This window comes from Equus quagga, chromosome 2 (assembly GCF_021613505.1).
Source record: "Equus quagga isolate Etosha38 chromosome 2, UCLA_HA_Equagga_1.0, whole genome shotgun sequence".
NCBI classification, from domain to species: domain Eukaryota; kingdom Metazoa; phylum Chordata; class Mammalia; order Perissodactyla; family Equidae; genus Equus; species Equus quagga.
In genome coordinates, this window is record NC_060268.1 from 129,536,800 (window position 1) to 129,558,329 (window position 21,530).

Consider the following 21,530-nt stretch of genomic DNA (forward strand, 5'->3'; position numbering starts at 1 on the left):
TGGAGATGGTTATTTCTTTCTGATAAATGGGATTTGGATTATCTAAGATGAAACTTTCTATGAACTTTTCTATATTACTTGATGTTTTTATGAATGACATATTTTTTCGGAATAAAAAAATAAAGTCATAATTTTAAAAAATTACAGCATTACCACCATCTCTGTTTAGAATTTTTTTCTGTAAGCTATTATAGTAAATCTCTGGCAAATATATTATAAATTTTGGAATTGAAGTATAAAATAAAAAATATTATAGGAACATAAATTGTCCTTAATATTTTAATCTAAAAACCAATTTTCTCTAGAAGAATATGTTTCAAGAAAGCATATATTACAAGCAGACACCATCTGGGGTTCCTAGATAAAAGTGTTTCTCAATTTACATATCCCGTAACCCCACAGGTTACACAATTAGGAAGCATGCAGTAGCTTATTAAAGCTATAAATAGAAGCCAGCTTCTCTTCAACAAAACGGCATGACATAAATTATAATTTTTGTGTAAACCTATTACCACTCCTGCATCAACTTTATGAGGGATATGTATAAGCCCAGTGTGGTTATAAATTTAGGAAAATTACTAGTACATCTGTGAAGCACTGAGGTGTGCATGATACAGAATGTTAGGAAAATAAATCCTTTTTCTAGTGAAATGTATAGTGCACAATGGTGATCGACTTTAGCATTGAACCAACATACGAACTGGTCATATTGATTCTTTCTTTGAAAGGAAAAAGTGTTTTTCGCATGTCCCCTTCTCTCTAACCTTACCCACTTGTTTTTAAAGATAGAGCTGCTAGAGTTTTACAGAGCAGCATCCCTGGGAAGCCTAGTTTAGTAGGTCCTTAGACTTTGCTCTGACAACCATAATAGCACACAGAAGGCGAGAGGTGCCTCCGCACCCATGGAAGAGTGAGTCTATCCCCTCTCTGAATTTACAGGTCATGACTTCAAAAGTCCTGCAAATCAGCAGTGCACATTTATCAAGAACTCTCTCAGGATATCATATCAGAGTCACTTTCCATCTCTTTAAAGGAAAAACTTGTTTTCTGTATTGTATCTGCAGCTATAACACTGAACCGCTTTAGCTACCTTTGATCATAGAACTTTCCTCAAAACGAACTATTCTTCAAAGTTACCCATATGGTGTTAATACTTTTAATAATTTTGTATCAAGAAAGGAAGTGATCTTTACTTGTGGCTATCAACCAATGTAACTAACTGTGCCTGTAGGAACGAATACCCAGCACTGTGCTCTCTGAGGTCGTGGGTTCAGGATAAAGTATTTTAGGGTGACTTTTTGCACAGCAAGTGGAAGGACTTTGAAGTGGCACTGCACGCCTAAGAATGCTGTCTCTTTAAATAGTTTGCTTTGCTTATGGGAAATGATAGCAGTGATTCTTTAAGGGCATTAGAAAAACGTTTTGTTTCAGCAAATTCTAATTAAAAAAACATATCTGAATGAAAGCTTAAGAAAACTACTCATTGAAATAAACACAAAAAATGTTACAGATGTAAAACTTTGGTTTTGGATGGTAGAGAAATTTATTAAACTAGGGGAGGCAACCTAATGTGATCTTCAGGATGCTGGCTGCAGATGACAAACCTGAGTTGCAGTAGGGTCCCTCCACCTCTCAGCGTCTGGCTTTGATCTTTTTGCTTAACCTCTCTGGGCTTTAAGCTCATCCAGAAAATGAGGGATTATGCCCTTCCTATCTAATTTACGATTGTTATAAAATAATAATACACAATGACAGTATCACTTAATGAATATTACTTAATGGCCATTGCAGTACGTAAGAACCCCCTTGCCTGGAAAATAAAAGGGAAAAGTGCTGATTATTTTCATGATGAAATAATAAGATTGAAAATGGCATGTCTTTGCTGCAAATGAAGAATTGCTTTATATTCATGGGGCTAAAACATCTTTCTAACCTGCAGAATATGTTATAATAAGCTCTAGTTATATTTTCTGGGATCACTTTCAATAAAGTTTAATGAACACTTGCAAATCTCAGACAACCACAAATTTTGATCATTTTTCTGGACAGTGTATCCAAGATCAATGTGAAGGTGAAAATCACTCAAAGACCTAAGTGATTATGTTTGTCCAAGTAGGAGGACAATCGATAAAAGCAGACACAATGGACAGAGTTCTTCATGGATGCTGGGTATAAATTGTCACAATTTTTGTCTTCCTATGGTTCCTAGAGACAAGTTTGATACATGTTGTGCTGCATGCCCTTCTAGCAAATGATTTTATATTTTCTAAGATGACAAACAGAGATAATGCTTTTTGAAATGAAGCTTTGGAGAAAATAAAGGATGTGAAATACTGAAGGTTTTCTTCATTCTAAAATGATAAAAGTGAATATTTACAATTTCCTCTCAGTTGTGTACCATAACAATTTTTTCTATATAAACGAATTTTTAAATGGAAAACCAACATAAAGGGAAAAGAGAGATGAGATTTTAGAGAGGCCCAACCCTTTGGTGAGGACACTGGGATTGCAGTGAGGTGGTGGTGTTTCTGCTCTCTTTGGGTTTTAATTCCCCACCTGTAAAAGAAGTAGGTTGGACTAGATGATGTCTTTCAACTCTGAAATTCTGTGGCCTGGTGATATTCTTCCTACTTTATGACACCAGAAGTACATCACTCAGTGGAGGGTTTTCTCCATTTGTCACAGGCACTGCAGAGAACGGGACAGTGTATAAGAATGTAGATTTTAGAGTCAGAAAAACTTATGTTTAAATCATATTTAGTGGCCTTCTGATTTTTGGCAAGTTACTATAACTTCTTTAAGCTTCTGTTTCCTCACACATCAAATGTAGAAAATAATGCCTATATAGTAGTGCTTTAAATGAGAAAGGAGATAATATATTTGTCAAAATCAGGTATGAGTACTCCTGGGGGCGCACAAGTAAGTAAGACCCCAAGCTTGGGAGCCACATGGCCTGGGACTAAATCTCAGCTCTGCTGCTTGCTACCTGCAGGCCCTTGGGCAAGTCACTTCCTCAAGTTCTGTGTCAGCTTCCTCTTCTGTATGTGTGGGTGATAATAGTGCCTACCTCCTACGGTTGTTATGAGAGTTAAATTAGTTCACAATTGTAAAGTGCTGGCACATATAATCACACTACATATTTGCTGTCTTCATCATCATCATCATCATAGCTGCACCAAGGCCAGGATGAACTTGGTGCATCATCCTTATGTTTTAATTCTACTAAAAAAATTAGGAAAAATGGTATTTTATATTACAACCAACATGAATACTTTATGGAATGGAGTGAAAGTTTCCAGAAATATGGACAATAAAGCCCAATGCAGCACCGGAAAACTCTTTCTGGCACCCTCAACACACTCTACAGCTTAATTCCTATTATTAGCATTAGCATAGGGTATTCCATGTTATTTGTAAGCTCCTTAATAATTTATTAGTAGAAACAGAATAGCCCAGCTCTGCAGTGTAAGGAGTAAGAGCTCACACAGGGAAGATATAGCGGAAAAGCTTTCCTCAATCAAAACTGGAATCTAATCTCACATCTGTTTGTCACTCTAACCCTACGTTATATGGCACAGATTTTACTCTATTAATATCATTTTGGTCACATGAAATGCTAGATTGACATCTCTGATGAACAGAGTATTACTTTCAATTTAATATTATAAGCTTTTATAGATTTATATTGTAAACTCCTAGTATGGTTTTCAAGATTCATGGTAAATGTTTTCTAAAATGTTAATTCAATGATAGGTTCAGAGAGCAATAAATAATGTTAGCTATAAAGGGGTATAATTCAGTAAATATTTATTAAGCATATAAAAATGTGTCAAACCCTGCTAAGCGCGGGGCATGCAAAGATGGGTAAGCTCTAATCGTTTGTGGTGAGGAGTAGCATTTGGAGTATGGCAAACACCGTTGGGTGGCTGAATCAATAGCTTTTTCCTGTGTTGCGTGCCTATACCATAGAGCTGAAAAATTCCTAGCAGCTTCGGAGATGTGAACAGACATTTGCTGGAGGTGATAGTGGTGGTAGTGATAGTAGCCATGCTTCCGTTTTCTGATTAAAAGAGGAAAGTTGTGTGTGTGCCCCTCCTCTTCCTGCCTTGAGCACAGGTCGAATGCCTGCAGGGCCGCAGCCATCTTGGGACTATGAGGTGATAAGCCAAAAATAATTGGAGAGATACTAGACCTCACATCATTTAGTCAGCAATCCAACAGCAGATGCCACTATGTTCTGACTTGTTTTCTTTGTAAGGCAAATCATAGACATTTTTTTATGTTAAAACATTATTAGGCTTTCTTTCCTGTATCCAAAGACAATCCTAACTAATATGAGAGGAGACATACGTTCCTACATATAATTATGAGACAATATGTTAGTTGCTATAACTGTAATAACTTTTCTAAAGAGTAACATTTATAAATGATATGTGTAATCTTCTGCCCTAGTGTGGACGTGCGCACGTGTGTGTATGTGTGTGTATGTATGTGTTTATTTGCCTGGTAATTCCTTAGTACTTGTTACAATTGATAAATAGTTCCTCAAAAGTAAGGGTCACAACCTTACAAGGTATCCAAAGGTCCCTGACTTAGGGGGAAGGGACAGAAGGTAAAAGAAAGCCATGGGAACATCAAGTTTGAATCTTTGAAGCTTCTGGGAGCGGTAACTGAAGAAGAATCTATATTGGAACAACAAGGTTCTTATTTAGTTCAAAGATTCAGCGCCAGGCAGCACCAGAGATGGAAAAGAGTGAAGGAGGTAGAAAAGACAGTAAGTACAAATAATAACACAGAAAGTCTGTGATATAAAAGGATTTGTTTTTAGCCGTGTACGCCAGGCGGAGAGGTGTGGCCTGAGAGAAGGAAATAACACATTTGGTGACAGAAGATTGAAGTAAAACAATCTAACAGGAGACTGTAGCCCGTTCCTGTTCTTTTTCTCAAACTGCACTGTGAAATAGGAGTAACGATTGGAACGGAAACTGAAGAGATAGTAACACCATCAAGAGCCATATGAAAAAACATCACAAGAAAACTTCCCAAAGAAACTTAGGAAGAATTAACATAAAAATTATTCATTAGCTCTGAGAAATTATATATGATCTAGTCAAACAAACAGATCAACAAAGAACAACCGTGAAAAGATAGCTATAGGAATCAAGGTTGAGATTTAATGAGAAACAGTGATGAAAGAGGTAATAAATATGAGGAGAAAAATGTGAGAGAAAAATGAAAGTTTTTACAGGGACAAAAGATATTAGAAACAGTAACAACAACAAAGGAGTAAACCTGACTGAAACAAAGTTAGGAATATGGAGAAAATCTTTGAAAAAATCCATAAAATTTAATTTAAAGACAACAATATAAAATTTATTATGGGAAGATGATAGATGTGGAAGAAAAACAAAGGAGAACTAAGATACACATAATCTGTGTTCCTGAATTTAAAAAAAAAAACGGAAGAGAAACAAAGTCCTGAAATAAAAGCTTAATTCTACTTGTAAGTACATTCTGTATCATGGTAAGGGTAATAAACTTTAAAGATAATGAACAAATTTATATGTGCATCTCAGCATGAATACCACGTCACAGGGAAGGGAGAAAAATGAGGCTAATATTAGACTTTCCCACAGATTCGTTAAATGCCAAAATTCTACAGAATGATGTCTAAAAATTCTGAGGACAAGAAAGTGTAATTCAAGGTTTTATACCCAAATTGTCTTTTTAGGGGCCGGCACGGTGGCACAGCAGTTAAGTTTGCACATTCCACTTCGGCATCCTCTGTTGGCCAGTTTGGATCCCGGGTGTGGACATGGCACGGCTTGTCAAGCCATGCTGTGGTAGGCGTCCCACATAGAAAGTAGAGGAAGACAGGCACGGATGTTAGCTCATGGCCAGTCTTCCTCAGCAAAAAGAGGAGGACTGGCAGCAGATGTTAGCTCAGGGCTCTTTCTCAAAAAAAAAAAAATTGTCCTTTTAATATATATATATATAAATGTACAAACATTCTCACACATGTAAGAAGTTAAGTAATACAGTATAAACCCCAATTAAAGGGAAATTTAAAAAAAGAAAAAACAATGAGCTATTACTACACACCTATTAGAATAGCCAAAATCTGGAACACTGACAACACCTGATCCTGGTGAGGAAGTGAGGCAACAGAAATGCTCACTCATTGTTTATGGGAATGCAAAATAGTACAGCCGCTTTGTAAGACAATTTGGCAGTTTCTTACAAAACCGAACATATTTTTACCCTATGATCCAACAATTGTGCTCCTTGGTATTTATCCAAAGGAGCTCATGTCTACACGAAAACCTGCACATGGATGTTTTACAGCCCCTTTATTCATAAGTGCCAAACCTTGGAAGCAACCAAGATGTCCTTCAACAGGTGAATGGATAAATAAACTGTGCTACATCCAGACAATGGAATATTATTCAGTGCTAAAAAGAAACGACTTCTCAAACCATGAAAAGACATGGAGGAACCTTAAACGCCTATCACTAAGTGAAAGAAGCCAATCTGAAAAGGTTACATAATGTATTCTTCCAACTACATGACATTCTAAAAAAGGCAAAACTATGGAAACAGTAAAAAGATCAGTGGTTGCCAGGGCTTGGAGTTGGGGGAGGGGGTGAATAGGCAGAAGACAGAGGATTTTTAGGGCAATGAAGCTACTCTGTATGATGGATACGTGTCATTATATATTTGTCTGAACCCATAGAATGTACAACACGAAGAGTAAACCCTAGTGTCAACTGTGGTTTACAGTACGATGCGGAGGCTATGATATGCCCGTGTAGGTGCATCTCCTGTAACAACTGTACCGCTCTGGTGGAGGTGTTGATAATGAGGGAGGTTATGCATGTGTGGGGACAGTGGCTATATGGGAAATGTCTATACCTTCCTCTCAATTTTGTTGTGAACCTAACTGCTCCAGAAGTCTTAACTTTAAAAAAAGCCAGAAAATTATCATGTGAATAAAAACAAAAACAAAAGCAAAGACTACAAATAACCATGATGTAAGAAAGCCTTGAAACGTGCTTATGCAGTGGGGCTTTCTCTCTGCCTGGGCGAGCCTCCTGGAGGGTGAGAGACTTGGTGAAGCAGGGATTTGCTGTCCCAGCTGAGGCTCCTTAGAACAACTGGCCTGCAATGGCCAGACAGATGAGCGAGGCTGTCCCAGGCTCTCCTCCCCCAGCAAAGCCGCCAGATGACCTCAGAGACCTGCCCAGCCCGCCATGAAGGGAAGAAATGCCTAACTGACCCACAGAATTATGAGCAAATAAGTTGTGGCTGTTTTAAGCAAAAAAACACGACAAAACCCAAATAACTCCTTTACCCCATCAAAACAAAACAAAAACTACAGTAAAATTCAGCCTGCCAAGAGGTGAATCATGACCAAAAATGCAGGGATAGAGGGATCCCAACTGAAAATCTAAAGATAAATCTTCAATCAACTTAAATTTAGAACTAAAATTTAAAAACTGAGGGCAATGGGGCTGGCCCTGTGGCTTAGTGATTAAGTTCTCACTCCGCTTCAGCAGCCTGGGTTTGGTGCCAAGGCGCAGACCTATACCACTCATTAGCAGCCATGTTGTCATAGCAACTCACACACAATATAGAGGAAGATTGGCACAGATGTTACCTCAGGGACAATCTTCCTCAAGCAAGAAGAGGAAGATTGGCAACAGATGTTAGCTCAGGGCCAATTGTCCTCACACACAGAAAAAATCTGAAGGCATTATGGTTTTTTGAGTAAAGTAGAAATAATATAAACTTTAACAATGAAAATAATAATACAATGAAAAATATTCAGATTGGTGGAAGGATAGTAGGAGAAAGTATTAATATGTTCACTTCCTTAGCTTTTGTAGCAAGTAATGGCTCCAACTTTTTAATTCACAAGTCTTTCCTTAACTAATCAGAGATATTTTATTATTTAATATATTTCTCGGGATAAAGAAACATTTACCTCAATTTCAGGAATTCTATCAATTTCATTTAAAGTTCTTGTTCTTTGATTAATTCAAGTAAAGTTACATGTAATATAGTACATATTTAATATAGCAGGGGATAGTGTGTGTCCATTTTTATAAATTGTTCTTTGTTACCTGTGTACCTCACCTGCTGATCTTTCTTCCTACATATCCTCCTATGTATATTTGCATCAAAATACCTGAAATGGTGGTTATTTTGGGGTGAATTGGTTTTATATTCTTTATACTTTTATGAATTACCTGAAATATTTTTAAGTGAAGATATTAAAAAAAATCAAATTCTTATTTTTATAAATATATTCAATACTAAGTAAAACCTTTCTTCCATACCTATTTTAATAAATTATGGATTTTTAAGTGGTGGGAAATATCAGGTCTTCACTAAAAGCAAAAATGTTTTACAAGAAAGTACTGATGTTGGTTCCAGAGAAAGGTCTTTGCTCTGTGTTTTTTAGGTTTTCTCTTTCTCTGATTGTCATTTTAGGATTTTGGATAGTGAGTTTGACCTAAATAAAGTCTCAATGGGAATTCAATTGCATCAAGTGTGAAAATCCAGCTTATTGATACATATTATTGACCAATAATTACTGATGAAGATACATCTTATTTTATGTTTTTAGTAATTTAACAGAAACACCTGATACTCATAAATGAAAAACAATTCCATGAGAAATGTACATTTAAAGGGCAATTTTATCTTAAAAGAGGCAGCTTGAGGCTAACAATAGATTGGTTGAAGAGAAGAACTAATGCAGATACTACTTTAAAATTAGCTACTTTAACTAATTTCTATATTCAAATAATCGGAGAGGGAAAAGATGCAGTTTTCAATTCCTTGGAAATACACAGTGAGTCACATTGTGTTGAACTTTCAGTTCAACGTGTTGATGCGAAAGGGGAATTGACACTCAAGAGTTGAAGGCAAAATCTGGTTTAGGAGTCAAACGCACACAGTTGACAGCACACCTGAGCCCACGGGGAGGAACCTATAAAGAATACAGGCACACCTCAGAGATGTTGCAGGTTTGGTTCCAGACCACTGCAATAAAGCAAATATTGCAATAAAGTGAGTCACACAAAATTTTGGTTTCCCAGTGCATATAAAAGTTATCTTTACACTATACTGTAGTTTACTAAGTGTGCAATAGCATTATGTCTAAAAAGTAACGTATGTACCTTAATTAAAAAATACTTTATTGCTGAAAAATTCTAACCAACATCTAAGCCTTCCGTGAGTTGCAATCTTTTCGCCGGTGGAAGGTCTTGCCTCAGTGTTGATGGCTGCTGACTGATCAGGGCAGTGGTTGCTGAAGGGTGGGGAGGCCGTGGCAATCTTTTAAAATAAGACAACAATGGAGTTTGCCACATCAATCGACTCTTCCTTTCATGAACGATTTCTCTGTAGGATGCAATGCGTTCGCCACATCAATCGACTCTTCCTTTCATGAACGATTTCTCTGTAGGATGCAATGCTGTCTGATAGCATTTTACCACAGTAGAACTTCTTTCAAAATTGGAGTCAATCCTCTCAAACCCTGCTGCTGCTTTATTAACTAAGTTTATGTCATATTCTAAATCTTTTGTTGTCATTTCCACAATCTTCACAGCATCTTCACCAAGAGCAGTTTCCATCTCAAGAAACCACTTTCTTTGCTCATGCATAAGAAGCAACTCCTCCTCTGTTAAAGTTTTGTCATGAGATTGCGGCCATTCAGTCTCACCTTCAGGCTCCACTTCTCATTCTAGTTCTCTTGCTATTTCCACCACATCTGCAGTTACTTCCTCCATTGAAGTCTTGCGCTCCTCAAAGTCATCCATGAGGGTTGGAATCAATTTCTTCCAAACTCCTGTTAACATTCATGTTTTGACCTCTTCTCATCAATCATGAATGTTCTTAGAAGCACCTAGAATAACTAATCTTTTTCAGAAGGTTTTTAGTTTACTTTGCCCCGATCCATCAGAGGAATTACTATCTGTGGCAGCTATAGCCTTATGAAATGTATTTCTTAAATAATAAGACTTGAAAGTCTAAATTACTCCTTAATCCATGGGCTGCAGAATGGATGTTGTGTTAGCAGGCATGAAAACAACATTAATCCCGTTGTACATCTCCATCAGAGCTCTCGGGTGACCAGGTACATTGTCAATGAGAAGTAATATTTTTAAAGGAATCTTTTTTCTGAGCATCAGGTCTCAACAGTGGGCTCAAAATATTCAGTAAACCATGTTGTAAACAGATGTGCTGTCATCCAGGCTTTGTTGTTCTAGTTATAGAACACAGAGTAGATTTCATATAATTCTTAAGGATTTTAGGAATGGTAAGTGAACATTGGCTTCAGCTTAAAGTCACCAGCTGCATTAGCCCCTAACAAGAGAGTCAGCCTGTCCCTGAAGCTCTGAAATCAGGCATTGACTCCTCTCTAACTGTGAAAGTCCTGGATGACATTTTCTCTCAATAGAAGGCTGTTTCATCTACATTGAAAATCTGTTGTTCAGTGCAACCCCTCCACGAATTATCTTAGCTAGATTTTCCAGATAACTTGCTGCAGCTTCTCCATCAGCACTTGCTGCTTTACTTTGCACTTTTATGTTATGGAGATGGCTTCTTTCCTTAAACCTCATGAACCAACCTCAGCTAGCTTCCAACTTTTCTTCTGCAGCTTCCTCACTTGTCTCAGCCTTCACAGAATTGACAAGAGTTAGGGCCTTCCTCTGGATTAGGCTTTGCTTTAAGGGAATGCTGTGGCTGGTTTGATCTTCTATCCAGACCACTAAAACTTTCTCCACATCAGCAATAAGGCTGTTTCTCTTTCTTGTCATTCATGTGTTCACTGGAACAGCACTTTTAATTTCCTTCAAGAACTTTTGCTTTGTATTCACAACTTGGCTAACTGGCGCAAGAGGCCCAGCTTTCAGTCTATCTCAGCTTTTGACATGTCTTCCTCACTGAACTTAATCATCTCTAGCTTTTGATTTAAAGTGAGAGACATGTGACTCTGCCTTTTCCTTGAACACTTAGGGGCCATTCTAGCAGTATTAATTGGCCTAATTTCACTATTGTGTGCCAGGGAATAGAGAGGCTTGGGGAGAGCGAGAAACAGGGAACAGCCGGTCGGTGGAACAGTCCCAACGTTTATCGATTGTTCGCCGTCTTACATGGGCATAGTTTGTGGCACTCCAAAACGACTACAATAGTAGCTTCAAAGATCACTGACCACAGATCACCAAAACAAATATAATAATAATGAAAACGTTTGAAATATTGCGAGGATTACCAAAATGTGACACAAGGACACAGAGTGAGAAAATGCTGTTGGAAAAATGGCGCCAACAGACTTGCTTGACACAGGTTGCTGCGAACATTTAATTTGTAAAAACGTGCCATATCTGTGAAGCACAATAAAGGGAAGCACAATAACATGAGGTGTGCCTGTAAATGATTTTTAAGACAGTAATTTTGAAGAAATACAGGGAACAAATATATCAAGCAGAATTTGAATATTTAAAATGTTTATTTTTAAATATTTCACTGTTAAAATTTCTAATCTCGTAGTGGTTGCTGTGCTGATGGCATTGTAATCATTCAAGAGACCAAATGAATTTAAATATTCAATATAGAGTTTGTGAACTTTACAAGACACAATTCTGAATCTTCTAAGCCAGATAATTTAGAGTTCTACATTGGTGGATAAAGAGTGGAATTACAACAGAATGAAAAATATCTGGAGAATTTGCCCCAGAAATAGGTAGCTAACTTTGTGGAAATATGGTTGAATAAATTATAGAGTATGTGAACATAAAATCACTCTTTTCAAGATATAGAGAAGTACACACATAGCATATTAGGTAAAAAAATATTTTCCGTTTCTACCTTTAGCAAGTTTATTATCAAGCGAATAAGACATAAGAAGGATATTTTTTAAAAACAAAACTCTAAGCATCCTCTAAACAACACACAATAAAACACCAACCAGTGCAGAGCTAACTGACTAAATCCAGTTAAGTGGAGTGATACAGAGGGGAGAGCACAGCTGTGCAGTCAGGCAGAAGTAAGTCCAAAACCTGCCTCTACGACTTCCTGCCTATATGACCTTGTGGCTTCATTTCTGTGTGCCTTGATTTTCCTGTCTAGGTATAGTAGCACTTAACTTGCAGGATGGTTGCAAAATTGTATATAAAGTACGTGTCCATATACTGTTCAACAAGTGGCAGCTAATTATTGTAATAATAGAAAAATGAAAGATGCTGAATAATTCAGAAATAAATGATCAACAAAAATAATAGAGTAAAATAAACAAACAAAAACATTACTTTTGCTTTTTTTTGGTACATTTACAGATTAATTCCTGTCGGGGACCACACTATGACTTTCTTCTGATCCATAAGATATATCCCCCCACGCTTCCCTCACTCGTTCCTTCCTTCTGCAATAACACTTGGTAGCCACCAGGTGTGGAAAATTCTCTCCCGTATGGAACCTACAGCCTATGGGATGAGAGATATGATGAACGGGTAAATAAAGAAGTAATTTCAAATTGAAAATGAAGGAAATGAACTAAGGGCTGAGATGGAGACTATCCGATTGAGGAAAGTGATTTGGAGGGACAGGTCTATTTAGATCAAACACTTTTTCATCTTCAATTATTCCACTTCTGTGTTGATTAGGAGATTGGTAAAGACGTGAAAACTGGTGAGGGGCAGAGTTGTGATCAAATGTCATCATTTTCCATTGAATGGCATCATTGTTTGGCTTTGGAAATCATCATCTTAAGCAGAATGTAAAAGCAAACAGTAAAAAGTCAAGAAATCACTTTTAACATATTATCCAAAAAGTATTAGCATTTCTCTCCACTAGGAAAAAAATCAATAAGAAAGAAAAATGAAGCCCATGAGTGTGGGAGAAACAACAAATCCATGTTTGTGTACTATTTCCTGTTTTGGTGATTATCTCCATAAAATGACTGTGAGGATTCAGCTAGTAAATAGTAAAGAACACAGTCTTTTTAATGTTGTCCTTTCCTTTAGAGCGATACAGCCTAACAACAGCATCGATTCCAAAAATATTGCATTTTCCTTGAGCTATTTCCCCTTAGGCTGGAAATACAAAGGTATTTCCCCTTTGACAAAGTTGCATTAATGTTTAAGGAAAGAATCAGAAACAAAAACTGCAGTTTCCCAGAACCAGCAAATATTTCATAAAGATAAGAAGTTGCAAATAATTGACAGAAGTTTAAAAAGCATTCATCAGTGAGTATAACATTCTTTCAAAGTGTTATTTTCTTAGACTAATGATTTCAACCACCCCCCAATCTGTCAATTTTCTTGACTAACTGTAGGCTTCGTTCTGTAGTCCTCTCTTAGAGTGGATCGAGGTTGCAGGCTGTAATTCTGGTTTCCACTGGAAACCAGGAAAAAGAAATGCCTGCAAATATTTTGTGTTTCAAAAATTCTTTGATAAGCATTTCTGAGGGCATAAGCATACGGGAATAAAATGCTGACAGAGATCAATTGTCAGACATCACGCGTGGGGGCTGTCCTTACATGTGCCAACATTCTAAGAGGGAAGCGAGAGGCATCAGGAGTGTCCTGGAAAAACACGTTTTGACACAATTTCCAACTTCACTTTAAAGACTCCTGAACTCCCTCGCCTTTTCTCATCCTCATCATCACCATTTTATCCTTTGATTCATGTGAATGTAAATAGGTGACATGTCTCTTTTCTCCATGTTTCTACTTTGTTTAAAGATGGGAAGAAATCTTGTAAATGGTGGGTTGTAGAGAGAGCAGATTCAAATTGCTAGTTTTCCAAGATAAGCAGACTTTCAAAGCAAAAGCCTTCCTCCGAAATCTCTTTGTAGAAATAAGAACGCAGAGCTTCCTCTCAATTCAATGACCCAATTAAATGGTCAAGACACACCCATGGTTCCACAGCCAGATCTTGGCAGGTGCCTTTTGTTAGGGAGGGAGAGGGGCAACCAAAGGCAGATGACTAAATCCATTTCTGTTAGTTAGGCGAGAAAAATGGTTTGATTAAATGTGTCTACAAACATCCTCACAACATTTGTAATTGTTGCCTGAGAATATTAGCTCTTTGAATATAGAAATTCCAGAACCAATGCAGTACTCAACATGCAGTGAGAGACATGTGCAGGGTATAATCTCACAACTTTAGTGCCTGAAATTTCCATTTTTTTCTGCACTTTGGTGGATGCACTGCAAATGTATGTGAAAATCAACCATCCTCAGAGAGAGGTAACATGTGAATCTATTATAAAAAATGAACCTCTCAATTTATATTGGGTTTTCCACTTAACTAAATAGCATTTCACTAATCTCTAAGGGGCTAGACCTCAGCAGTTAAATTCTATACGAAAGCAAGGAAATGCCTATTTGCCACTTGTTAGCAGATATGGTAATAGAGTTTATTTGAAAAAATGATGTGAATAGGCTCCACCGTTAAATAAATTTTGGATTTGCGTGGGTTAAATATAGATAAAATATTTCTTTACTGCAAGATTTCTAAGAACCTTTGATATGCTAATCGATTTAGGGACTCCTGAGCATTGGGAATATAGTACGCAAAGTTTCCCACAAGTATTGGATCTTGTAACCTCTCCACAGTCACTTTGAGTTTTTTGATAAATATCTCAAGACTGGTGTTCTTTGGCACAGTCTTTGGGAAATACTGGGATAGGGCTTGAGGCCTTCATGCAGCATTCGAGGCTCTCTTGATGGCAGAAGTAGCTGAAGATGACTTAGTGTGAAGGTCAAAGAAGACAGCAAAGAAACGAAGGGAATGGCAAAAACAGACAGGAAGGCAAGAACATTAATTTTATTTCTCAATTTTATCTCAGCTTAGTCATAGGCAAAGGCATCGTGGATAATTGGGGCAGCATGTTTATACAGGCATCCTGGTGTGTAATGAAGCCAGGGCGGCAGGATGCAGAGTATTTGAATGGAGAGGAACATTGTAATTATGGTATCATTGTTTGAGTATCGCATCTAAAGGACTGCATTGTATTAGTGGCCTTTGGACAGACCCAAGGCATTATAAACAGTATCATAATTACCATGCAAGCAATGCTGCATCTGATGATTGTATATTATTCAGCAGCGACAAGCCTCATTAAGAGTATATTTCAAGTCAAGGAGCCTTGAGCCTTGTAATGTTTGAATAATAATGATTTTAAGTTTATAACCTAAGTTTTATTCTTATTCTACTTGTTTATTTTAAAAATTGTTTTTGTTTATATGAAGACATCTGTAATCAAATACATGCTAAATAAAAACGAAGTATGTTTATTTATTTACCCGGTGATTATTATGAAATATGGTCAGTAACTGGAATTTAAAAATATTTTTCTACATGGTAACTTAGGACCATGTCAGCCCATTGTTTGGAAATACATTGTACAAACAAGCAGGTTTCCTGAAATGAATGACCTTCCAGAGTAAGTAGTTATTTGAAGTTATTTGTCTACCAAGGCCTTAGGCAAAGGCTAGGGAAGTTTGATATTTAAACAGAATATTATAGATAAGAAAGAATTACCTTTGCCTTTGCAAAAGCTACCTATTCAACCTCATTAATGAGAATGTGAGGACAATTCAAAGAAGAAGGAATTGAAAGGCTCCATCTCAAGCTATCAGAGAACTTCGAGATCATCTAATCCAATCTCCTCATTTTTCAGATGAAGAAACACCTCTTAAGAGATGACATGCTTGAGTATAGTTGCTCAAGGAGGGAGCGAGCACCTCAGAACTTGGGTCTTCAGACTCCACGACCAGCACCCCTTTCGGCACCCTCTGCTCCCTCAATTTTCATTTCCTATATGAAAAATAGTGAAGCCCTAACTGAAAGAGAAATGCCTGGTTCTAGAAAAATGGAGCTATAGGGATGAGCAAGTTTCCTAAGATTCTCAGTGATGATGACAAGAATAAAAATAAAGAAAAGGAAGTGAAATAGCCAAGAGACATTGGCGGATTTCTTTTTTTATAGTTTCCTTGTTTTTCATATGCTTTAAAGTAATATGGATACTTTTTTCTGTCCCGGATGCGTTCCCCACAGGCTGTATGTGAACCATGTCTTTGTAAATCGAATTATAAATACAACTAGGATCCACTGTCTAGAGGAGTCCTGTGGTAACTCTCTGTAAAATGATTCTTTTGGTTATTAAATGGTAAATTTATCTTCTTTTATTGCTACAAAGTTATTATATAGTAGAGGTTTTTCTTTGAATGAGAAAGTGCCTCTTCAAGCTGGTGAAAAGTCTAGATTCCTCTAAAGTTTTCCCACATCTATTTATTGCTCCCATTCCCATTTCTCCATCCTCCTATGCTGTCATCCCTTCTCTTATTCCTACTTCATCTTCTGTTTTAAAAAATTTTTAATAGACTTAAATGCATTTTTATTTTTTATATTTTTTCAGCTTCATTGAGGTATAATTGACAAATAAAAATTGTATATATTTAAGGTGTACAGCATGATGCTACTCCACCTTCTTTTGAATTTAGATGAATTTCCATGAGCACCTGGCATTCATGAAGTGAGTTCACAACCCAATATTCACTATTTTACTATTCAGCTATTAATTTATTTAGTTTAGACCCTTTTTCTTTCATTGTTCCTTCCCTACCTCCTCTCTCCACTTTCATATTTTATTTTTTTAATTCAACAGAAGAGTTTGAAAGCTGCTGAGTTGGTCCTTGGTCACTTTCCAGCTCCTGTGCATGAGTAACGGACTTTGGCTAGACACACCAAAATTAAATTCTCAGATTGCCTTAGCTTTAACAGAATTGCACTGGCTTTCTTTTCTACTCTTCATAATGCATTCCCCATAGAATTTTATTGTAATTGTCAGATGTTGTGTGTGTGGGTTGTATTCATACTAATTGACTTTATGGCAAGATTGCTTCTATTGAATCCACACATCTAATTCAGTTTAATTCATTGGAAAGAACCCTGTAATAGGAGGCAGCAGATTTGATTTGTATTTCTTGGATAAATTATATAACTTACCAGTTTCTTCCTAGAGACAGGGGTTGAAGTAGGTGATCTTTAACATCCCTTTCTAGCTCTTCATAATTCTGGGATTACTGAACTGGGCTTAAACTCAAGTAAGTGGAAGATTTGTGTAAGGGGGTGTTTTCTCTCATAGAACTAACCAGGTAGCAATCAACATCATCTCAGTGAGAAGGTCAGCTTCATTTCTCCTGCAATTAACCTTCTTATGCCAATTCTTCCTCAACTCTCCTCAACAGGCTCTCTTGTCCATTTCATCAGCAGGAGTACGGTGCATGCTTCCTGCTCAATCCCTCACCAATAATTTATCTGAATGTTTCTGTAAATCTGTTCCAAATGGTCTTATTTCTGCAGCACTCAGTAACTTATCTTAAGATTCATGTAAATGTTTCTCCTGAGATCATATAACAATCTTAAAAGCTGTCTTCAGAAAACTAGCTATAGTTATCTGTTATTTCTATAATAGAGCCTTCCAGGGTTGTTAAAAATGTGGAGAGAATGCTATCATGCTAATTTCCATGTATATTAAAGCTTCAGTGGTTTTAATTGTGAAAAACAGCTATCCCACAAATTGAACTGTTAGTAAGATAAATGCATGCTTTGTATTAAAGCTGACAGAGCAGTGACTGGTAAAATCTAGTCACTGATCTAAAGCCAATAGAACAAATCAGATGACCTTCAATGCCTTTTAATTACTGTTTCCGAATAGGTTTCTGTTACCAGAGAAAGAAAGATTTTAGGAAAATAAAATCAGTAGTACTATACAAATCTGAAAAATTGATGGTCAAGTCATCTTTCTGTCAGTGATGTGAAATTCAGCTAAGCTAAAATGATAAAATACAGTGAAATGCCGATATCTTTCACATGAAGACTTATGAAATATACGTTATTCATTTCCATTTCTATCCAAGTTAAGGCCCATTTCATCCTAAACTAACCCAGATCCAGTTTTTATGTCTCCAGGAGCACCATTTATAGGTTGGCTTTTAATAGGATTTCTTTTATGACCTAAAAGGAATGCTGTCTGATCACCTCTCTAGTCAGATAGGAGAGCAGCAGTGACTGAAGAGAGATGAATAGATTTTATTGCCCAATCGTATTCTAACCCATATTAGCCAGTAACATCCTCCTTTTCTGTGAATTTAGTGCAAATTGATGACATTAATATAATTATTGTATACTCATCTATCTACATAACTCAATTATATATTATTTTTCAGAAGTTGTAAGTTTTCTCTTGGAAATGTGAGTGAGAAGGCCAGTAATAAGTTCAGCTTCCAATGTACACTTAACGATGCCATTATTTCATTAATCAATCTACATTATAGTTCAGTCATGTCTTTCAACTAGATTTGAAAGCATAAGATAATAATATTCTTGAAAGAATCAGAATTTTGATTAATGGAATATTTGGATGCAAACCACCATTTGAAAGTGATAAATTAAAAGTAATTTAAATACCTTTAAATCTCAAACCCTAGAGTTTTGTGTATTTCTACAGTGTTTCAGTTTTATAAACTTCTGCCTCACATTCCAATTTACCATAACTAAAGTCTTAAAACTTGTATTTCTGACTTAATTCTTCCTTTCACAGAAATAGTTCTACTGGATGCTGATTTTATGGTACTGGGTGAGACTTGCTTTGTGGTGTAACATATGTTCACTTTTAAAGTTCATGATTTTCTTGGATAGAATCTGTGTTCCCTAATTGTTGAGTGCAGGGTTCTACATATGTCCATTAGATCACACTTTATAATTGTGCTGCTCAAATTTTCCAAAATTTGCTGATTCTTTTTGCCGTCTGGTCTATCAGTTACTGAGAGGAGTATATGGAAATCTCCCACTATGATTGATCTTTGACAATTGCTCTTTCTAATCCTCTCCATTTTGCTTCGTATATTTGATGCAAAGTTGTTGTTTATCTATGAATTTGTGTGGCTTCCAATTTACAATATCTATCCTTTAACTGACAAGTTTATTCCCTTTGTATTTATTTTGATTATTGATATATTTTGATTTATTTCTACCATTTTATATTGTACCATCTATTTGTGCTACTCTCTCTGTACTTTAAAAATAATACTGTCTTGTATTTTAGTTTTTAAAATTTTTAATTTTCTTTTTCTTGCAACTAGTACTAAAGCAACAAAGTTAACTAAGTACTCATACAACAGGGCATAAGGAGGCACTTCTTTCTGCCTATAGTAAGAGAATTGCATCACGGGAACATGTGGGAAGATGATGAAACATGTCTGGTGAGATCCCTAAAGGCCGTGCTGATGTGCCATATTCAGGAATTCAGCTTTCATCCTACGGGTTCTTGTCAGCAGTATTTGCGGAGGGGAATAACATTATCCATTTCATTTTAGAAATATAATTACAGTTGTTATAGAGGAATGAACTGGGATGGGGGAATGAAGCTGAGGCTAGGGAACGGGGAGGCCGATGAGAAAATCACTGCAATGATCCACGTGATGAATGATGAAGCAGCGGTAGTGAACTTGAGGAGGAACAATAGATTTACAATATATCCAGGAGGAAGAATCAATAGGCCCTAATGACCAATTATGGTTGTAATGGAATGGATGACTACAGGTTTCTGGCTTGGGTGCTTGAGCACATGGGCGAGCCATCAAGGAAGAAGAGATTAGGAGATAGCAGCAAAGTTGGGGACTGCCTCTGCTTAGGGAGGGTTTCTCTTATAGACCATTATGGCATGAAGTATAAGATTATTTAAGGAGGTATTCAGATGGCCAACCTGCCTAGGAAAGAATGCCAAAAATAGGGAGGTCATTTCCTAATAGAGAGGGAAGACCATCCAGAATCCTGAATTCCAGGAAAACAAGGTATAGGAAGAATGCTTAATTATATAAACAAACATCAAGAGATGTATTTATTTAAATGGCAGGCATCTAAAGATTTTACAGGAGCATTATGAACAGACAGGAATTTTGTTTAAAATATTCTAGATATGGTCTGGTGGTTTAGTGGTTAAGATTCGGTGCTCTCACCACTGAGGCCTTGGTTTGTTCCTGGCCAGGGAGCCACATCACCCATCTGTTGGTTGTCATACTATGGTGGCTGCATGTTGCTGTGATGCTGAAATATGTGCCACGGGTATCTAGAATACCAGCAGGGACACCTGTGGTGGACAGGTTTCAGCGGAGCTTCCAGACTAAGACAGACTAGGAAGAAGGATCTGGCCACCAACTTCTGAAAAAATTAACCATGAAAACCCTATGAACAGCAGTGAACCATTGTCTGACATAGTGCTGGAAGGCTAGAGGATGGCACAAAAAGACCAGGCAGGGTTGTGCTCAAGGGGTCCCTAGGAGTTGGAATTAACTTGAGGGCACTAACAAAACAAAGATATGCTTCAGAAAATCTTATTTTGTTTTATTAGTTGTGAGGGGGCACATCATGCTTAAAGTGCTGGCTTTAAAATCAAATCTAGTCAAAATCATTTAATAAAGGTAAGTAGATTTTTGCAAACAAGAAAATATTTATGGTTACCTGGCAATAAATGAGTACCTCCTGCTTACATTGTATCTCAATAATATTCATTTTTACATGGCCTCAGCCACGGCATAGGGTGAGTTACCCTTGTAGTCACACCCATGGATAATTAGACCCCTAAAATGCTGAAATAAGACAAAGGGTCATTTTGCCAAACATTACTACACTAAGCAAGGATGAAGAGGCTGTTCAATATGCAAATCGTCTTCTACTCTTCTTCTTGCCACCACATCTAAATGTTTTAGGAAGTTGTGACTTTGTTAGTACTAGTATAAGCAGAGCCATAGCTCCCTTGCTGTCAGGCAGCGACATGACTGGCTTATTCTTTATTGCCTTTTGCGTTCAATCCAAGACATTAAATCTCTTGATTTAATGTCACAAACACTAACACAAAGCTGAATCACAGACTTTCAACTGGTGGATTGTTGCTGAGTGCTTACAGGTGTTAGCTAACATGGAATTCTTTAGAAACACAGTGTTTAATAATAACATTGTAGATAAAATTTTAAAATGCTACTTTAGACGGTATTTTTAAATGTGTCCTTAGGAAAAATTTGTTTCCAGTAAGTTGAGCAAGCATAAAATTTGCATAGGCACTAATTAACTCAGATCAATGCATGTGGTTAATACAAACAGGCATTATTAAATTAGCTTATCTTTGAGGTTGATATCATGAATGGCAGTCATACTATTTTTCCTTTGCTATACAACTAGTAAGTTAGGTAGGTAATCGCTTTAATCTAGGATGCATTTTAAAATTTTTAAAATATGTTTCTGATAACATCTCTAGTTGTATTAGGAGAACCTCTAAGTAGGTAGAAGGTCATTGAAGCTATAACTATTATATCAATCTCCTTGGCGGCCTTAAACTCCATTTATCACCAAAGCTTTGAGACCTACTTGTGTGTTGAAGGATTTTAGGTAATAGATAACAAGATAAAATGTAGTTCAGCCCTAAGTAGTTGTCCAGCTAGTGGAAGAAAACA

General features: G+C 36.8%; 1 protein-coding gene across 3 annotated transcripts in view; it reads left to right on the forward strand.

Moving 5' to 3' along the window:
* CTNNA3 (catenin alpha 3) overlaps positions 1 to 21,530 on the forward strand; it is a 1,485,947-nt gene that overhangs the window by 543,937 nt on the left and 920,480 nt on the right. The gene's annotated exons all lie outside the window — the stretch shown is intronic.